The 19,932-nt window shown below is 34.6% G+C and overlaps 1 protein-coding gene and 1 long non-coding RNA gene across 3 annotated transcripts in view; one reads left to right on the top strand and one right to left on the bottom strand.

Moving 5' to 3' along the window:
* The window catches only part of LOC122411903 (NACHT domain- and WD repeat-containing protein 1), a 106,196-nt gene that overhangs the window by 67,927 nt on the left and 18,337 nt on the right, over positions 1-19,932 (bottom strand). The window lies entirely within an intron of this gene.
* Positions 16,965-18,304, top strand: LOC122411907 (uncharacterized). Its single transcript, XR_006261259.1, has 3 exons — positions 16,965-17,104; positions 17,188-17,470; positions 17,545-18,304. It is a non-coding gene; the product is annotated as an uncharacterized lncRNA (long non-coding RNA).

Below are 19,932 nucleotides of genomic sequence, written 5' to 3'. Positions count from 1 at the left end.
CACCTTAGTACTTGCGAACATCACTGCTGCTGATTAATATCGCTCGTATGTTCAACACACACATACCTCATTTAACGGTCGATGAGACTTCGTTCGCCATATATTGACTTTCAAAGCGATTAAGTATTCCCGAGTCTCTGAGATCCTTTTGGCTGTTTCCGGGACCGAGGGAATCTTCACGGGATTGACCCAGACCCTACATTTCATTTTAATAAGCCGAATGATGGAATGGACAATATGAAATTTCCGGTGCTCTTTGCTTGGAAGACCGATGAAGCATTTATTGATGAGTTGAGAATGAAGGAGCTAATTGATATTCCGGGAGTGGTGGAATCAAGGAAGCGATACTCATTGCTGCAAGTTCACTTGTCGGTCCGTAAAAAATGTATGTTGTTATTTAGGGGAGACCGGGGCAAAACGGGATATCTAAGGAAATATTGAACTTTTCAGAAGTTTGGGAAGCTTTATCTATTTTTTCTCCCAAAAACTAAGAAATGTACGGAAATTCTTTTCAATTTTCAAAAAAAAAAAAAATTCCAAGAAAAAACGGGGTACCCCTCAAAAACTCATGAAAAATTTTTTTTACTATGATTTTAATTCAATGCACCTTGGGTCCATTTTGCACCGGTAACCGAGTGTTTCCGACTTACGGCTGTAAGTGTTGAAAGCGATCTCAGCGCTTACAGCGCTCAAACGTAAGTCGAGCGTACACTGTGAGCCCTCTCAGCGCTTACAATGCTCTAACGTACGTTGAACGCACCCTCTGAGCGCGCTCAGAGCTTACAGCGGTCACTCGAACGCATTTCGAGTGCTCTCAGCGCTCACAACGCTAACTCGAACGCACTTCGAGCGCTTACAGCGATAACTCGAACGCACTTTTAGCACTGTAAGCGCTATTCGTTGCGCCTTGGTGGAGTGATAGGAAAACTTTAAACATGGCCAAGAGAATGCGTTATTAACGGACGACTAGGATACCAAGCTGCGTCCATTTGTTATGGAGTGCCGAAAACTACTTTGAAACGCAGAGTAAATGCTTATCGGTTGAATCCAGATATGGCGTTGGCTGTTGAACAAGGCCATTTTTGTTCAGTGACTATTTTTATGGAATTATTCTTTTCGTGTTTTCTTTTATTTGTGTTAATGCATACATAAATACAAATACTTTTTGGGGTGGGGATCAAATGTTGGAATGACTAAAATTTCGAACAGCTTAAATCTCGAGTTTATAAACTTCGAATGATAATATGGAGACAGATAGATTCGACTAGAGCTTTGAATGCTGAAAATAAATAAAGCAGAAACTGCAAGGTTCGAAGCACGTCTACATCGAAAATAGAATGTAACAATCGCCCATAGGACGATGACTAAAATATCGATTTTTCGACAATTCGACTATCACTCTTTCGATTCATAAATTACTACAGTCAGCGATACTGTGAAAATTCACAATTTTGAAAATATAATAACGAAAGACTAAATATTACTGAGGTTGAAATACTGAAACACCAAAAAGTCGAACAGTCAAAATAGCGAAACGTTAGAAAGTCGATTGGATCAAAATAAAGAAATACAGTGGAGCTCCAAATACACGCGTCTCGCTCACTCACCTACTCAGACCGATGATCTCCAATTTTAAACATCGTCATTTTGACTTCCGCCTTTTCGAGCTATCGCTATTCTGCATATCTAAGTTTTGTAGGCTCGAAAAATTCACTTTCGATTTTTTGCTACTCTATATTCTGGTCTCTCTGTAAAACAATGACTTTCCATTTTGAATTCGAAAATGTGAACTTTTGACATTCAGATGATTTGTTAAAATTGCATTAGAAATGAAAACTATTGAAATATATATTTTCGGGTAAATACGAATTCAAAGAATGAATTTTTGACTAAACACGCAATCTGCTGAATAGTCGATCGGGAATAAGAATTTCGAATTACTTATTTTTCTCCAAACTGATATCACAACTTTTGAAATTTCGAAATATCGACCGTTCTACAATTCAGTTATTCAACATATTGAACCTCACCCACTTTTTGTATATCTGTGGAAAAACGTTTTCACTTTGGAAGTGATGTAAAAAAAGAGAATTTGAAAAAAACGAATTTTTTGAAAAAAAAAAAATTAAAATCCAAAAAAACAAGATATTTTGGAAAAAATATGTTTCATGTTTTTTTTGGACAAGTATAAAATAAATTGAAAAAAAAAGACAAAAAAATTTCTCTCATTTTTCGGGTATCCCGTTTTGCCCGGACTCACCTATATCTAACATCTGGTTAGGAGGGAGTCGGATCCAAAGGTAGAGGACACGGGGAATACTCTGGAAAAGCTCCGGAATTTGGAAAATCGATCTTAGAACGAATTGGAAGTAAAGATGGTAGATTCGGGGAATCGAGACGGGTAAATAAGTGGTATTTCGAAAAAAAATATGGCGTTGTTTTGATCTCGCCGCGGTCGTCGGGGTCAAAGTGTTATGGAGAAAATAAAATAGGGATTTCGCACTTCAAAGGGTTGCCGTGTTGAGGCCCGCGTGAACAAAAGTACAATATAATATATAATATTGCAAGACCGTAAAAGAGGTTGGAAGTTCTCGAAGCGTATATACATGTGGTATCGTTCTAAGCTTGAGAGCAGCAGGCCTTTCCAACAAGAATCCGTACGTTGTTGCCGCTTTGCTACTTCCCATTCTCTTCTGTTTCTTCAATATTTCAAACGAACAATAAATATAAATATACAAAGTCATATCGAACGACTCGTGCACATGCGTGTGACAGGTTTACAATGTGTTCCCTCTCCATCCGAACACTCCGTATCCCACCCCTCGGGCGAAGTCTTTTTAGGAACGGCATCAGTGATCCTAGGAGAAAAATCGAGTTTTTTCCCTCCGACAACCCAGGGGAATTGATATATGGTACGTGCATGCGTGTATACAGTTCATCTATAATATACATGCGAATATAATATTTACAGGAAAACATTAAATTCCGTAGTTCGAACTGAAAGTACATCTCGGAAATCGATTTTCGTTTGTTGTGGGTCTCCCTTTTTCCTCTTACCCCAATCTAATTGTTTTTCCGGAAAACAGACCCTTCGTCTAATGGCTTACGGCATATTCTTATTGAGAAGCCCTCTGTAAACCATTTTTCTCTATCGTTCTTTTGGCAAAGCCCTGTGTGCTTTGACAAGTTCGGACAAACTGAACCTGCTACGTAGAAGAATTTGAGAAAGTGGAATTCATTTTTTATATTTAATGAGATCATGCCCACCACATGAGCGTTGAACAACTGAATTTTTTGTCATGATAAGGGATTGGTGCTATTATATTCTCTTAAAATTTATAGATTTAAAAATTAACATAACTAATCAATTAGTCCGTTGTAATTATCAATTATATAAAAAAAATATCATTATTAGTAAAAATTTGACTAGTTAACTTTTTGATTTGGCAAATTTGTTGTTGGTGGAGAGATATATCTGCCTTGCCAACGGTAAACTGATGGCTTGTCACTCACATATGACTTGATACACATAACCAACAATTTATTTGAATTTGAGGTTACGTCATTATTTGTGATTACAAATATTTTTGTTATCACAATATTTGTATAAATATGAACAAAAAATATTTTTCTATTAATTATACTGAGAAAGTATACACGCCTGTACAGTACCGATAAACTAATGTAAGCACGTCACACCTAAACACGATATACGTCGATATACATATATATAAACAGCTGATAAGCGGTGTTGCCGATGTCGTACCGAACCTAGTATTCAACGACTCATCGTGAGCGATAATTGTAGTTAATTCATGATTTCCGTCTTAAAGTTTCGGTGACCTGATATTTTTATAACGCCATTAACAAGATAAATGTTCAACGAATACGTATATGATTTAATTTTTTTTTTCCAGCATTTACGATCCCTTAAATTTGATTGAAAAATCACGATCCATTTACTGCCACTACGATGTCCAATTTTTAATACTTATTTTCTTGCTTAAATGTTCGGTAACCTCCCCTCAATTTTTTTTACCGTAATTTTCGAACATTTTTCTATGCTGTGTAAAAAAATCAGATTTTTCTGCAGATTTTTAAATAGTGGCCATGATCTCATTAAAAACAATGGGAAAACGTATTTATTTGGTGTTTTTTACATTCTCATTATTGTGCACTCATAACATGATTTTCTAAATCAAATTTCATCCCAGCATGATTAACACCGTGCGTAAGATTCATATATAATTGTCTGTGTAATTGACGTTCGGATTGACATGACTAAATTGTTCTATTTTTTTTTTTTTTAATTCTAAAAAAAGGGAAAAATATATGCAAGCAGCAAAGCCCAATTGATGGAACGTGAAATTTCGTGCCACTATCGATCAATTTGTACGTCTATAGTTGTAACTAAACGCTCCCTCTCCTATATATCCATACGAAAGAGCGCCCCATTTTTAATTACTTTTCCGCACGGAGCCGCATTTCTGCTAGAATTCTCGCGCGAGTAATGGCTCAAAGACCGAAGTATATAGACTTTTGCACTCGTCCCATTACCCAGAACTTATAAATGCGGAGCAAGATAGAGACCAGCGAATCCCGCGAGATTGCCAAATAAGGTACCGGAAAACTGTATAAGGAAAAAATACGGACGAGGAAATATTGTGATGAATTGGAGATTTTTCACTGAACAGGATATGATATTCATTTCATTTTTTCACCGATTCACCGCTCTTCGAGGTGATTCGTTTGGCGGACATGAAGTTGTTTTCTGTCATGAAAGGAATGCATGAAGATGATTAAAAGGATGTATTAAAAGGATGTAGGGGAGAGGGGGGCAAAACGGGATACCCGAAAAATTCAAGAAGCGTTTTTGACTTTTTTTTCTCAACTTTTACATTTATTCGAAAATAAACAAAAACTATATTTTTTCCACATCATGTTTTTTTTTTTAATTTTGCTTCCTCATAGAGGAAGCTATGTGATGATGAAAATTTTTTTTTCCAGTTTTCAATGTCAATATGCTAAATGTCCCAAAACATTGAAAAATCATATTTAGCAAAAACACACACATTTGTGTGTGTGTGTGTGTGTGTGTGTGTGTGTGCGTGCGTGCGTGCGTGCGCGCGCGCGCGATGATGTTAATATATACAAGCTCTGCATTCTCTGATAATTTTGTAATAATTTGTAAAAAAAATACGAATCCTACTTCGTTTTGAAATTTTCATAAAAAGGGTGTTGACGCTCTAATTTCCGAAAATTTTAAGATTTAACACTATTTTTTTTTTTATAAATAGATTATCAAAATAGAAAGTTTGGTATTGAATTTGAGAAATATCGGTTGAGCAGTTTAAATTTTATGACATTTTGAATTTTACGAAAATATGAGTTTTTCAATAAATCGTATAACCGCTTTAATTTTTGGAAATTTTATAAGATATCGTTTATAAGTCTGTACTTCCTCTATACTTTCCAACAAAGTTGTCGGAATCTTTTAATTTAAATGTAAATAGAAAAACGATGAAAACTGAAAATTGCAAACTGTTTTTCTGATGGCTCGTAATTCAGTTTTTTTTTATGGATTTAAACATAGAGATAAATTTATGTTCGTAAAAGAAGGTAGCGAAAATACATTATTTCCTTGTATACAAAAAAAATGCTGAAAATTAAAATTTGCAAATTGCTTCCTCAAGATAGTCAAGATGCACGGTGCTCAAGATGCACGATGCTCAAAGCTTACTCTATGAGGTGCTATATTTTTTATCTTGTCATCTTCTCACTAAACAAGTACCTCAAACAAACCGCAACAATTATTTTAAAAAACTGTTGAGGAAAACGAGACTTAAAAATCGACTTGTATTTAAAAACTGACTGCGAATCCGAGCTGAGATTGTGAGTAACCACTTACTTTTTGTTATTTTTAAAATATAAAAAAAGTTTGCGTTTCCCATAAAATGACGTGAAATTCGTAATGTATTAATATTATGGTAAAAAAAAATGCAGAGATTCTAGAAGTTGTAAAGATTAACATCTCAAAAAATGTTTCATCGTCACAAAGCTTCCTCTATGAGGAAGCAAAACTATTGCAGCACATTCGATCGCGATCGTGTCAGATAAATTTATTTTGCGACATAAGAGTGAAGTGATGGAGGAATTTAGTAAGAGTGATTTTTGCAATGAACTATTTAAAAATAGACTTGAGTAATATTTTTATTTAAAAAGTGTTAAAACAATTAAAGACAAGCGCGCGTTTGCGCGCGCGGTGACCCTAGTACTAATAAAATAATATATAAATGCATCATCTATAGTTAATTTAAAGTCTTAAAAATAATGAGGTGTCCCTTGACTAGCTGCTGCAATATGTCAACCTTAAGCTGAGATTTAAGTTCATTGCAGAAAATATTTCATTCCGAGTCTTTCACATGATTTGATAGTATATTGCGAAAAAGCAATGTTTGACAACGTTGAACGTAGTCAGTCGACAGAACTAGATCAGAGATCACCATATACAACCTTAAGAATTACAGTTGTCACTTCCATTGATGAATATGGCATTGGTTGTGCTATGTATGACAGGTGATAAACGGGCCTGCAAAATTTCAAGATTCTATAACCATTTGTCGTCAACACAATATTTCTAATTCAGGTGGCCATTCACACCCCTTTTTATATAATATACTGTTAGATTCCCCGCGATTCAATTCATGTAAGTAATAGTTTTAATCTTTGACATCTGATTTAGAAATATATCAAAAACCATAAACTTCTCCTAGGAAAAAAAAGGTTGGGACAAGTACATTGATGGTCCCTCGTTTGCTGATAATTCCATCCATAAAAAAAAATTTTTAATTGTAAAAAAAATTATTTTATAAAAAAATACAGAACAATTCGAAAAAACAGTATCTTTAAAAAAAAACTAATCTGTATCTATATTTTAAAGTGTCAGAAGAATCAAATAACAAGTAAAAATAAAAAACCGAAAAATCGCGCTTGAAATCATTTTGGAAACCGATGCCTCATTCTTCTTATTTGATTCGAACAGCTAAATCAATTTAAAAAAATTCCATCTAATTTACGTGCAGCATTAAAATTTATTATATCAATTCGAGGCCAAGTATTTTCTAATAAATTGAAAAAACTTACCATTTGTTTTACGTGCAGCACTAAAATTTATGATATTAATCGAAGGACAAGTAATTTATGAGTAACTCCAAATTTCAACATTATGGAATTGTTCTAAGAAGCTTTTAAATCCAAAAAAATCACATGCAAGCTAGTCATTTCTTACTATATGGTGGCAGAGACTTATAAGAAAATCAATTCTTTCCAGACTTTCAGGAGCTTCTGATATTATTCACAATATTCGAAGTCGATTGAATCGATACAAATTATGTTTAAATATGAGTTAAAGTACTGTTCCGGCCCATCACTATTCATTCAAATAAAAATCAATCATAAAAAAACGAAATTGTACGGCAGAATCCGGTTAAAAATTTATTGACATGCGATTTATTATTAGTTTAATGTTCTTAATAATAGTACAGATTAGTTATACCGAATGAAATTCGTTCGCTGAAAAAAGTGAGAAGTAAAAATTGCCGTCATTCCAATACAAACTGGGAAGTTATTTTTGGAAGCTTGAGCATATTTAATGTGCAAAATGTTTTTTATTTATCGATGCACAATAACATCCCTTGTGTATTACAGGACAATTGGTTTCCATTCTTATTAAATTAGTGCAATTAAGGGAATATTACTTGAAGATAAGTCTCTAAATTCCCTTTGCATGAATATTTGTGCTCCATCAGTTCTAGAAAAGCCCTGATTTTTATTTGAATAAACTTTTTTAATGGAAAGTGATGGACCGGACAAGTACTTTTAACTCATATTTAAACATAATTTGTATCGATCCAATCGACGTCGAATATTGTGAATAATATCAGAAGCTCCTGAAAGTCTGAAAAGAATCGATTTTCTTATAAGTCTCTGCCACCATAGAGTAAGAAATGACTAGCTTGAATGTAATTTTTTTTTTTTTATTTAAAAGCTTCTTAGAACAATTCCATAATGTTGAAATTTGGAGTTACTCATAAATTACTTGTCCTTCGATTGATATCATAAATTTTAGTGCTGCACGTAAATTAAATGGTAACTTTTTTCAATTGATTAGAAAATACTTGGCCACGAATTGATATAATAAATTTTAATGTTGCACGTAAATTAAATGAAATTTTTTTAAATTGATTTAGCTGTTCGAATCAAATAAGAAAAATGAGGCATCGATTTTCAATATGATTTCAAGCGCGATTTTTCGGTTTTTTATTTTTACTTGTTATTTGATTCTTCTGACACTTTAAAAAATAGATACAGATTAGATTTTTTTGGAAGATAATGTTTTTTCAAGAATTGTGAATTTTTTTTCGAATTGTTGTGTATTTTTTTTATAAAATTATTTTTTTTACAATTAAAAAAAAAATTTTTTTTTCAAGTTTTTTTTTATGGATGGAATTATCGGCAAACGAGGGACCATCAAATGTACTTGTCCCAACCTTTTTTTCCTAGGGGAAGTTTATGGTTTGATATCACGTCTTTTTTCTCAAAAGTTCCTTATTTATGTTCAGATGACCATAGGATTTTAGTTTAAATTTCTATGAATTATTTATGATTTTCGACTTATAACGTTGGTTTTCACGAAAAAAGACCTATTTTTCGTAAAAATTGTACTGGAAATATTGCGTCACAGGTCTGTTCTTGGACTTTGGCGATTTTTTTCCTTATACTCTAATATGTTTTGTCAATTGGGAACCAAAGAGCACGGTCGAAAGCGGATTGGAGGCCGGGATATGATTTTCGGCTTATAACGTTGGTTTCCACGAAAAAAGACCTATTTTTCGTCAAAATTGTACTGAAAATATTTCGATAGAGGTTTGTTCTTGGACTTTGGTGATTTTTCCCCTTGTCTTCTAATATGTTTTGTCCATTGGGAACTCAAGAGCATGGAGCAATGCGTGTTGCGGGCCGAGATATGATTTTCGGCTTATAACGTTAGAAAAAAGGAAGGAAAAGAGGAAGGAAAAGAGGAAGGAAAAGAGGAAGGAAAAGAGGAAAGACAAATCAAATTCAAGACACAACAAATCCAACAGAATTGGCCATTTTTAAATGTCGCTTTTGCATTCTGAATCTCGACATTTTCGTGTCATCCAAAACGTGCCTCCGATGAAATATATTTCCAAAGTTTGCAAGTGGCCGCGGGTGGGGATCAAATATTGGAATGACTAAAATTTCGAACAGCTAAAATCTCGACTTTATAAACTTTGAATGATAATATGGAGACGGATAGATTCGACTAGAGCTTTGAATGCCGAAAATAATTAAAGCAGAAACTGCAAGGTTCGGAGCCCGTTTACATCGAAAATAGAATGTAACAATCGCCCATAGGACGATGACTAAAATATCGATTTTTCGAAAATTCGACTATCACTCTTTCGATTCATAAATTACTACAGTCAGCGATACTGTGAAAATTCACAATTTTGAAAATATAATAACGAAAGACCAAATATTAATGAGGTTGAAATACTGAAACACCAAAAAGTCGAACAGTCAAAATAGCGAAACGTTAGAAAGTCGATCGATCAAAATAAATAAATGCAGTGGAGCACTCCAAATACACGCGTCTCACTCATTCACTTACTCAGACCGGTGATCTTCAATTTGAAACATCGCCATTTTTATGACTTTCGCCTTTTCGAGCTATCGCTATTCCGCATATCAAGAGACTCGGTAGAGTTCTAAGTTTTATAGGTTCGAAAAATTAACTTTTGACATTCAGATGGTCTGTTAAAATTGCATTAGAAATGAAAACTATTGAAATATATATTTTCGGGTAAATACGAATTCAAAGAAAGAATTTTTTATTAAACACGCAATCTGCTGAATAGTCAATCGGGAATAAGAATTTCGAATAACTTATTTTTCTCCAAACTGATATCACAACTTTTAAAATTTCGAAATATTGACCGTTCTGTAATTCAGTTATTCGACATATTGAACCCCACTCGTGGCCGCTGAGATCCAATTATCTACAGTTTGATAGTTGCCGAAAAAAGGCACCCGGAAACATTTATTATGTCAGAACTCAAAGAAGCAAAAAAAACTGAGCGTACTTAATTCAACAGAGCAACGGAATTCAAAGCCGTTTAAGGTACCTGCATTGGTTTTGGAAAAAAGCAATTTCAGGAGAATTTAGAAATTTAAAAACTCAGAATAGAATTTAGAAAAAGGAAAATTTAGGAAATTAGAAAATCTGAAAACTTTTGTGATGAACTTCCCAGATTACATGTTACGGTTGGAGTAAATAATTTGAATGATTGGCACACATGCTGCTACACAGAAATATGAAAGTTTGGAGGTATTCGCTTCATAGCAATAATACAAACTTCAATACTATTTGAAAAGAAACACTTTAAAACTTGCTGAACCAAGTTCCATTACATATTACCATAATCAAAGATAGGGGGTGATACTTAGCACATATATTTATGCATAGAAATTTCAGAGTTCACAGGTATTTGCTGCGATTCAATGTATCTACGCAATGAGTTTTGAAGACAGTAATTTCAAAGCTATCCATAAGTGAGCAACTGAAGACTCTTGTTATGAATTTTTCACTTTATATGTATGTTACAGTTAGAGTCAAAAACTAAAATGAATGGCACAGTATATAAATTGTATAGTTTGCAGATCTTTGCTATATTTCAATGATCCGAATCTACAGCATTATAATGAAAAGTTGTCAAAAGTCATGATGTTACATTAAAATGACATAGCGCACATTGCATTCAGAAATTCTGTATATTTCCATGGATGTTGGCAGTCATTATATTTGATCGTATCCAAAACTGAGCAACTGTAGACTTATGGTAATGAATCTTTTCACTAATAATTCCACATTTGCAGTTTGCAAAGTGGGAATACTCAACACACATGTCATTTCATAAGTTCTATTGTCAAAGTTTGTGTTTGCCCACTGCATTCCAAACATACGACTTTTCATATCATCAGAAAAAAAAGCATCCAAAGGCTTTCTGGAACAAGTTTCCAAATTTATCACTCGATAGACGAAGTGGAAAAGGAATAACTATACTTATACCAAGACCAGACATTTTTTTGAAAATCGGATTTACAAAATATTCAATTGAAGATCATGGTTAGAAACCTCTCGAATCATGTTACCTCAATCAGCATGAAGAAGTAGTAGAAAATCAGAGGACATATTTCAGGCAATGAATTAATAATATGATCGATCCGCTGCAAACCATGACGCTGAAGTTTCCAACAAAAGAACTCTCCAATAATTTCAGTAATTCTCCTATTTTGTTCCCTGCCAAATTTGCGATTCGTAGTTTTTCAAGCTGCACCAACGATTCGTGAAATAAAAAATTCGTGAATTACAAACTTTTTTTCGTTCATTTCGTTGGACTCCAACGTTGGAAACTTCAGCGTCGTTGCAAACCAATGGGGTGAAAACAAGGATTGGAGAGGGCAGAGCCAAACTTAATATCAAGCAAAATATAGGAATGTTTAAAAATAATGATGACACAAGAAATAAATTAGAAAACATTTATTCAATTAAAGTTTTTAACATCATTTTAACAGTTCCGTGTGTTTTTCTTTTATTAATTCGTATATATAACCTATTTACACATGATATTGTAACGTAACGCTCTTGCCGACCTGGCCTGAACGCCGCCACGCGTCGATTCGAGCTACCTTAATTTTAAAAGGAGCAGGTATGAAAGAAACGTGAGAACGCGGAATTTAGATTTTGACAATTTTAACAATTCGGATTTATTCAACTTTTATCGATTTTACAGGATCATTGATTTTTTGATTTGTGGTCGTGAAATGTTCGCCAATTGTGAAAAATTTTGTTTCACTCGCCGTTTCAAACAATTTTTAATTTACGCGTTTTTCGCCTATTTCCAAAATAATAGTTTCGATAATTCAATTGTGTTTCGATTTTATACAATAAAAGAAATTATTATAGGTTTGACGCGATATAACCTCAAATTCGTACCGCGGCCTTTTTAATTATTTGAAATTTACAAGATTTACAAACTTTACAAAAATCTCGGTTTTGTTTGACTCGGACTCGATTAGTTTCAACTTTGAATTTAAAAAGAGAATTTACAAATTTACAAATCAATTTACAAGAAAAATCATTCCAGATTATAGCAGGCAAAAGAATAATTAAAAAAAAAATACGTTCAGTTAAGGAACAAACACCAGGCTACGGGATAGAAACGTCGCCGAATCGCTCCGAGAATCCAGGCATCCAGGAAAATTAGGATAGGTTAGATTGCTTGCTAAATCAGGAAGAATGTTTGAGGTCAGCCTTTTTGTTCCGAGTCAGATTTTTGAGGAAGGACTGCCTCACGAATGAGTCGCGCAGCGCTTCTTATACCCGTGTCCCCGCCATAAAATTATCAAACGCCGAATTTTCGATTTTCGGATCGGTTCTGCGCATCTTTTCGTAACGCCTTCTCTGATTGGCCCGTTGCCATGATTCACGCTCGCCCGTTGGTTGCGCGGGCTAACATACGATGCGCGGACTACCGCTTTTTATGATTTTCAGCTTGTTCCGATTTTCAATAACAAAAACTTCGATTTGATCCGTTATTATTTAATTTTCTTCATTTTTTAACATTGTTAGTTGTTTTAATATGATTCGAATAATTACAATTGCTAAAAGTCACGTACGCGTCCTATAGCCCATTAACGCTCTATCCGCGCATGCGTCATAAACACGCGTCTTGTTTTATTTAAATTGACACCAATTTTCTAAAAGAAATAATCTGTTCCTTATTTTTCTTCGATTCGTTATGATTTTCCGCTTCATTTGAGCCTAGTTACAATATTTTACGAAATTGCGTTGAATTTTAATTAACAAAACAAAAAAATATAATAGTTCGAGTTTTTAATACGCGGCGCCACTAGTGTCGCGCTCCGCCGCTTGTCTCGGGCCTTTGTATTGCCCTCCAGTACGGCCGCCGCCAGCCAGCAGTGACGCGTCTCACCGGTCGTTGTACGCGCTCGGTCAAAACATCGCGCCGCGTCGCGATGTTTTTTTTTGAGGTTATGTTCGGGTTCGAGTCGATTCGGTCGTTCAGGAGGAGGTTACGTTACAATATATAACCACGCAACTGACGATATATTTACATTGGACAATATTTCTCGCACTCTGGTTTAATTGAAGGATTATTTCAGTTAACACTTATTTCCAATCGAACCTAATAATAAAATCTTGAAGATGAGTTTCGTTGACATATGCATCGCGCATTTTTTTATACTTTTTCACACATAGATTACAGACTACATTTACGTGGCCGCTTTGATACCGGTTTAGTATATCACAAATTTTAACAAAATAAATAGTAATATGCACTTCGTTAGATGACGAAAATTGTTTTTTGTTATCCCGCACGCACTTCGTATTGTCAAAACTCTGTTTTACAATCAAAAACTGACACATGGTTTGTACATATAAATATATATATATGTATATCGATCGAATTTATGACTGCCGTTACCGTGCTACGTTTTTTTAATGTCTGCTGTGCTGCCGTGTGCTACGTTCTGAAGTTGACGTCAGATTTCCAATCATCAACAACCAATTTCAACAACCAATCACAACGTTTAAAAATGGATGTCGTCAGATCCAATCAATCAGAAACTCGAAAGCAGCAAAGTGCCTTTGATGGTGTTTATAAATACGGACACATAAATTCTTGAATGTGTTGGAAACTTTTGCATAATCTTGAGTCTGTGCAAAGTTTTTTCTCAGCAATTACGCCACTGATCATGCTGATTTTGGGTGGAATCGAAAGGGAATTTATTAATTAATCTCCAGTTCAATTTTCAAAGCTTCAGATGACTCAGAAGTTTCGTAATTCAATAAAATCACATCCCAATTTTACCCCCACCACGGCGAATCGTTTTATTCAGAGAAAGTATAAAAAAATATAAAATAATAATCGGCGAGAGCCTCGGGCCAGCAAACGACAGGGCTGTCAATTGTACTTGTCCCGAGACTCTACCACGACTCTACCGAGTCTCTTGATTTTGAGTTGAAGGTGGTTGAAGGGACCAGTAAGTCATTGTAGCTATAAACGATATGGTAATTTCTGTACTTTTTAAAATCAAAGAGTCGATAAAAGATTTTGAAATTGCACAGGCACAAAAAAGAAATCTTGAATTGTAAGACATAAAAAAAATTAGAGTACTATCTAAAAACAGCCCCCGGGTTTATACACCCTTCAATTTTATTCGTCCTTCCAAAAACTCTGAGATTGAATCTTCATCAATAAATATTCATCGATGACCTATACGAAATACGATGAGCTCGTTTTGTTTTGTTGCAATGTTATTCCTGAAACAGACGGTACAAAGTCACGACAACGTTCCATTAGAGTTTTCCAAACTTGTGAGGAAACTTTGCTTTGCTTTCTGGCACTCACTATCAGAGGCGAAGCGTAATAAAGCCGCTAAGTGGAGGCTCGAGTAATTGCTTTGGTGGAAAAAGGGGTTCTCGCTATGGAACGAGGGCAACGGAGCAGCAACATTTTCCAGCGCTACTTCTCAAATAACACGACCTATGATATTCGAATCCTCAGCCACCGAGCAAAAAGAATATTTTGCTGATGCGGTTCCAGCCCGTGAGACCATCAGGGAAAATCACGTTCGCAGAATGTTTTTTTTTCGAAAATTTGAAATAGGAGAGTCGCTCGTTATTGATGTTGGTTCAACTTGAAAACGTCTCGAGTTTTTTTTTTAAGTACATTGAGAAGGTGAGCGATGGGTTAGATAAAAGCTTTCCAACAGAGAGAATTTTTATGAGAATGAAGACATTTCGATGGACGGACTTCCGACACAGTCCAATGTAAACTGGAATTACTGAGAAAAAATGTCATTTGTGCACCTGAACAAAAGAGTTTTGATTTACAAAGTCAATATTTCGGTCACATAATATATCCACGCAGTACTGAAAATCCAAAGTTCGGTGAAGTTCCATTCAACCTGCACTCTTACATGGATATGGAAAAAAACTTTGTAATTTTAACGAATACATTTTGAAATATTATACGAGCTTTCGAACTCGATCTTGTTACAAAGTTATGACAACCCATTTTGTTTTTTTTTTTTTAAATTTTTACAATATATAGCATACCTCTGTTGGTTTTCCAACAAACTTACACTCTTTGTATACTTCTACAGTAAGGTGTTTCATAAAAAAGTAATATTTTTTTTGCTCATCAACTAACTGGTTGAGAAGTTACTTTGGTTCAAAAAAAGATAATCCTCCAAAGGACAGCTCTAAATAAAAATATTTCTCGACAAGTATTGTATTCTTTCATTTAACAGTATATTCCTGTAGAAAATTTAATGCTCGACAAAAAAGGTCTCTTGCTAAAAATTCCTAAACTCAACCCATCAAGAGTGATTCATTTTCAAAAAGGTATATTTGTATAAAATTTTATCGTTTTTCAACTATTATTGCAAAACTATTAGTTTTTCCAAAACATTTCGTAAAAAAATTTTGGTAGAACATCAAGAGATGCGGTAGCGGCTCGACGCCAAGTATTAAAATAAAAAACCAGCATGGTCAATTTACAGTGAAAAAATTGAACTTTTTAAAAGCTTTTTCTCTTTCATTGTTGTTGTGATTGCCATTGTTTCTCGTCTTTCGGTTACGTACGCGACTGCAACGCCGTGTACGTCGAACGCGACCAATCTGGATCCTATTTAACTTGGCGAAACAAACAAGTGTTTATTAAATTACCCATTTATTTTTCCAATATTACGACAGTTTATCGCGTTATATTACAAATATTTATTAATCTAATCGAATATTACAGGGTACTTATCCGTCATGAAGGAAACTATTTCCTTTAATTGGTGACTTAAGAGAAAATGTATGCGGAAGAAAATTGCCAAATGTGCGTGAGGTTATGTCCGTATTTTTATGAGCATAATTTTCATGGTCTCACAATCAAGCAAAGTACTAGAAACACTATTAAAAAAATCGAAGAGCATTGGTCTAGAACTGAGATTCCTACGTGTGGCACAGAACATGCTATTAAAAAAATTCTCAATATTCATGACAGTTGGACAAGATTAAAAAAAAATCGTCGTCGCAAAAAATCTTCTGTACAGTTGATGAAAACATCGATATTTAAGAAAAAATTATTCGAATTATTTGACATTGTCAAACCCGAGGTAGAAAAACGTCTTAATGATGAGCAAAGATTATTCTTGCTTAATAAAAAAAAAACTGGATCGACATAGCGTTATCAATGAAAATGTCCTTCACAGGTCTTTGGATAAAGGTGAAGATAGAATGGATGTAGAAGATGGTGAGTTTACTTAATTAACTGCTCTTCCGATTTTTAATCAATATCAAAATAATTATATGATTTTTTTCACCATTTAAATAAATTAATGATTTCTGAAAATTTTAGTTTTTGATCAACGCCGCTCGAGCAACAGTGACATTCTGACCAATTAAGCTCAGCGTTAACAAATTTCAGCCAAGCGTTGAGAAAAATTTCCGACTTCGCGAATGAAATTGTTGATGAGTCAATAAAAAAGCGAAAACTGAAATTATGACGCCGGAACTTGCCACCGCTCTCGATCGGGGAAATGTTAGTAGCAGGAATGCTACCTTTATAATAGCCGCGATCCTAGCGAGTTTAGGAAGTAATGTCAAAGATGTCAATTTGAGTCATGCTACCATACATTGGAGTCGTATTAAATTTAGAACGAACATTGCTCAAGAATTGAAAAAAGATTTTAAAATTGACAATCGTTCGGTTGTACATTGGGATGGCAAGATACTTAAGTGACATTGTTGATGCAAAATCTGTAGACAGACTTCCGGTTATTTTATCAGCCGGAGATGCTTATCAGCTACTGCTGGGAGTTCCAAAAATGGCTAATGGAACTGCTAAGAACCAAGCTTCGGCTATCATTGATACATTAAATCAATGGAATGTCAGTTCTCATGTTAAAGCAATGTGTTTTGACAGGACAGCTGTGAACACAGGTAAAATTTTACATTTGTGGTACAATTTCGATTAAAACATTTATTTTATTGTTTTCCTTGTATAATAGTTATCTACCTAACAGGTATTCATAACGGTACAGTACTATACTAGAGAGAACATTTGGCCGAGAATTGATTTATTTACCGTGCCGCCATCATATTTTTCAAATAATTTTGAAAGCCATTTTCGACAAAAACTGGCCTGCACAAAATGGTCCCAATGTATCGATATTTTCGAGGTTCAAAAATATTTGGAATAGCATTGGCCAATCGAAATATAAAAGTGGTATGGCCGATGAAACTGTTGCGAATGTTTTAGCAGAAAAACGACACGAGTTACTCGTTTTCATCAATAACCATCTGCAGGTAAAGATCGTTGACTGTATGCAATGACTTAAATTAAAATTGATATTGCAATTATTCATTTTTTGTACCATCAGGTGTCTCACTCCAGGAATGATTACAAAGAGCTTTTGCAATTGTCAACAATTTTTCTAAGAAGTGGCTCAGTTTACACATTCAAGCGTCCTGGAGCAACCCATCATGTGAGATGGATGGCAAAGGCGATTTATAGTTTAAAAATTTTCATGTTTAGAGACGAATTCAAACTTTTACAGTTCGGGAAACAACCGGTTTGCGAGAAGTTTGCATTTTCGTAATCCTTTTTTATATTAGAGCATGGTTCACGGCAACTTTTGCCGCAATGGCACTGAACAACGATTTAAACCTAACGCAAGCATTGCTTCGATATCAAAGGATCAATTTATCCGTCTCGCAATCGGCTCTTAGAAAGATGGCTTCTCGTTTGTGGTATTTAACCGGAGATAACTCCGTTATAAGGTTCGATAGTCCAGTCTAAACGGTACAATATTCCAGAGAACCATGTGGAATTGCTAATGCATCGAGATATAAGCGACTTTGCTTCAAAAAAATCATTGCTAATGTTCAAAAAATTCGATTTGTCGTACGACTTCCTTGGTGAAGACCCAGAATGATGGAGTGACAATGGAAGCTTCAAAGAATGTTTAGAATTTTTTAGGAAGTTGGAAGTGACGAATGATGTTGCTGAACGCGGTGTCTCATTAATAGAAGAGTACAACAAATGCTTGACTAAAGATAAGGAGCAATACCAATATTTGTTACAAGTTGTGCAAAAACATCGGAAGAGCTATCCTAACTATAATAAAAAAAATCTTGCAGTCACCGGTAGTTGTTTTCATGATTAAAAGCCATTGAAAGTGTGTTTTCGTGTAATGGATTATTATTTTCATAGCCCTCTTACTTCTGAAGTACGACTCACATGAACCCTTCTTGACAATTAATTTGATGCAAATGAGTGCTCTATATAAAAAGTTTTCATAAATTTATTGTGGTAAAACCGATAGTTTTACCACAATAATTGAAAAACGGTAAAATTTCATACAAACACATCTTTGAACATGAATAACTCTTTATGGATTGGATTTAGAAATTTTTTTGCAAGCAACCTTTTTTGTAGAGCGTTGAATTTCCAATGGGAAAACGCTGTTGGATTAAATATTACAATGTCCATTGAAAACATATAAAACTCTAAACACGCAAAGACGTTTTTCCCATGTTATTCAAATGGGAGACTACACACGTCGTGAGCAACCTCTAAATTTTTTTATTTAGAGTTGTCCTTTGGAGGATTATCTTTTTTTGAACCAAAGTAACTTCTCAACCAGTTAGTTGAGCAAAAAAAAATATTACTTTTTTTTTGAAACACCCTATTCTACAGGCATTAAAACTGAAGTTTTTTCGCATTGAAACATTTTTTTGCCGAGTATACGATTGTAGCATAATTTTTTCCGTGTTTCCTTTGGGCATTATTTCCAAGCTGGATCTCAATGATTTAGATAACATAACACTCGGAGGTATACCATAGTGACGAGAGTCGGCAGAATTGAGTAATGTCAACGAAGCGGTATATTTTAACGATGATTTTCTTCAGTTTTCTCGTTATTCTTCGTCTTCCTCCAGTTATGCCATTCTCTACCTCTGTAACCCAGACAAATTGCTGTAGTCTGAAGCAAATTGAATTCGGTCCAATCAAAAGATGGAACGGGACTGTGTTCAACGACGTGACAGAGTGGAATGAGAGAGAGAGAGAGAATTCGAGCATTAGATCATGCGCGGTCTTTTTCCACTTCTTTGTTGTCTTTATTCTTTCCCACGTGGTTAAGTGTTTGCGTGGAACTCTCTCCATCTTTGACGGAGAAAACTTTCCCATCTATTTAGAATAATGAACATTCGGTACGAGTGGCGTCGTTATCTACTGAATCGACAGCTCTTAACCTTACCGGCAGGTCCGATTGTTTTGTCCGTGTACCAGTTCCACTACGACCAGTGCAAACTTTTATATTACGTTTTAGTTTGGATCGATCCTCCATCAAGCACGACCCCTCAGCTTGCCCGACTCACTCTACAGACTCGAGTGGATTCGCTTTTATAGTTGATCGGAAAATCACTGGTTTTTTCATTTATGTAGAGTACTTTATTAAGTATCACAATTAAAGGATAGTAAATAAATTCCAAATTTTAAGGTGATTTTCAACAGGCTGTAACTCAGAAGAAAATTTAAAAAAAAAGGCAAATTATGGCTTCAAGTATCTAGTTTCAGGATCCATGCTCGAAATTTCTTTAGCTCGAGCGGTTCATGATTAATCGTAAGAAAACATAATAATACATACTTACAATAATACATGCATACAATAATACATAATTTAATTTCTTTTATAATTTGACCTACTCACGAGCTCTGTACGATCGTTTGTTGCAGAGTTATAATTAACGTTGATCAAAGCAAA

Source organism: Venturia canescens, chromosome 6 (assembly GCF_019457755.1).
Source record: "Venturia canescens isolate UGA chromosome 6, ASM1945775v1, whole genome shotgun sequence".
Lineage (NCBI taxonomy): Eukaryota > Metazoa > Arthropoda > Insecta > Hymenoptera > Ichneumonidae > Venturia > Venturia canescens.
The sequence above is the reverse complement of the archived record's forward strand: the minus strand, read 5'-3'. Positions and strand labels throughout refer to the sequence as shown.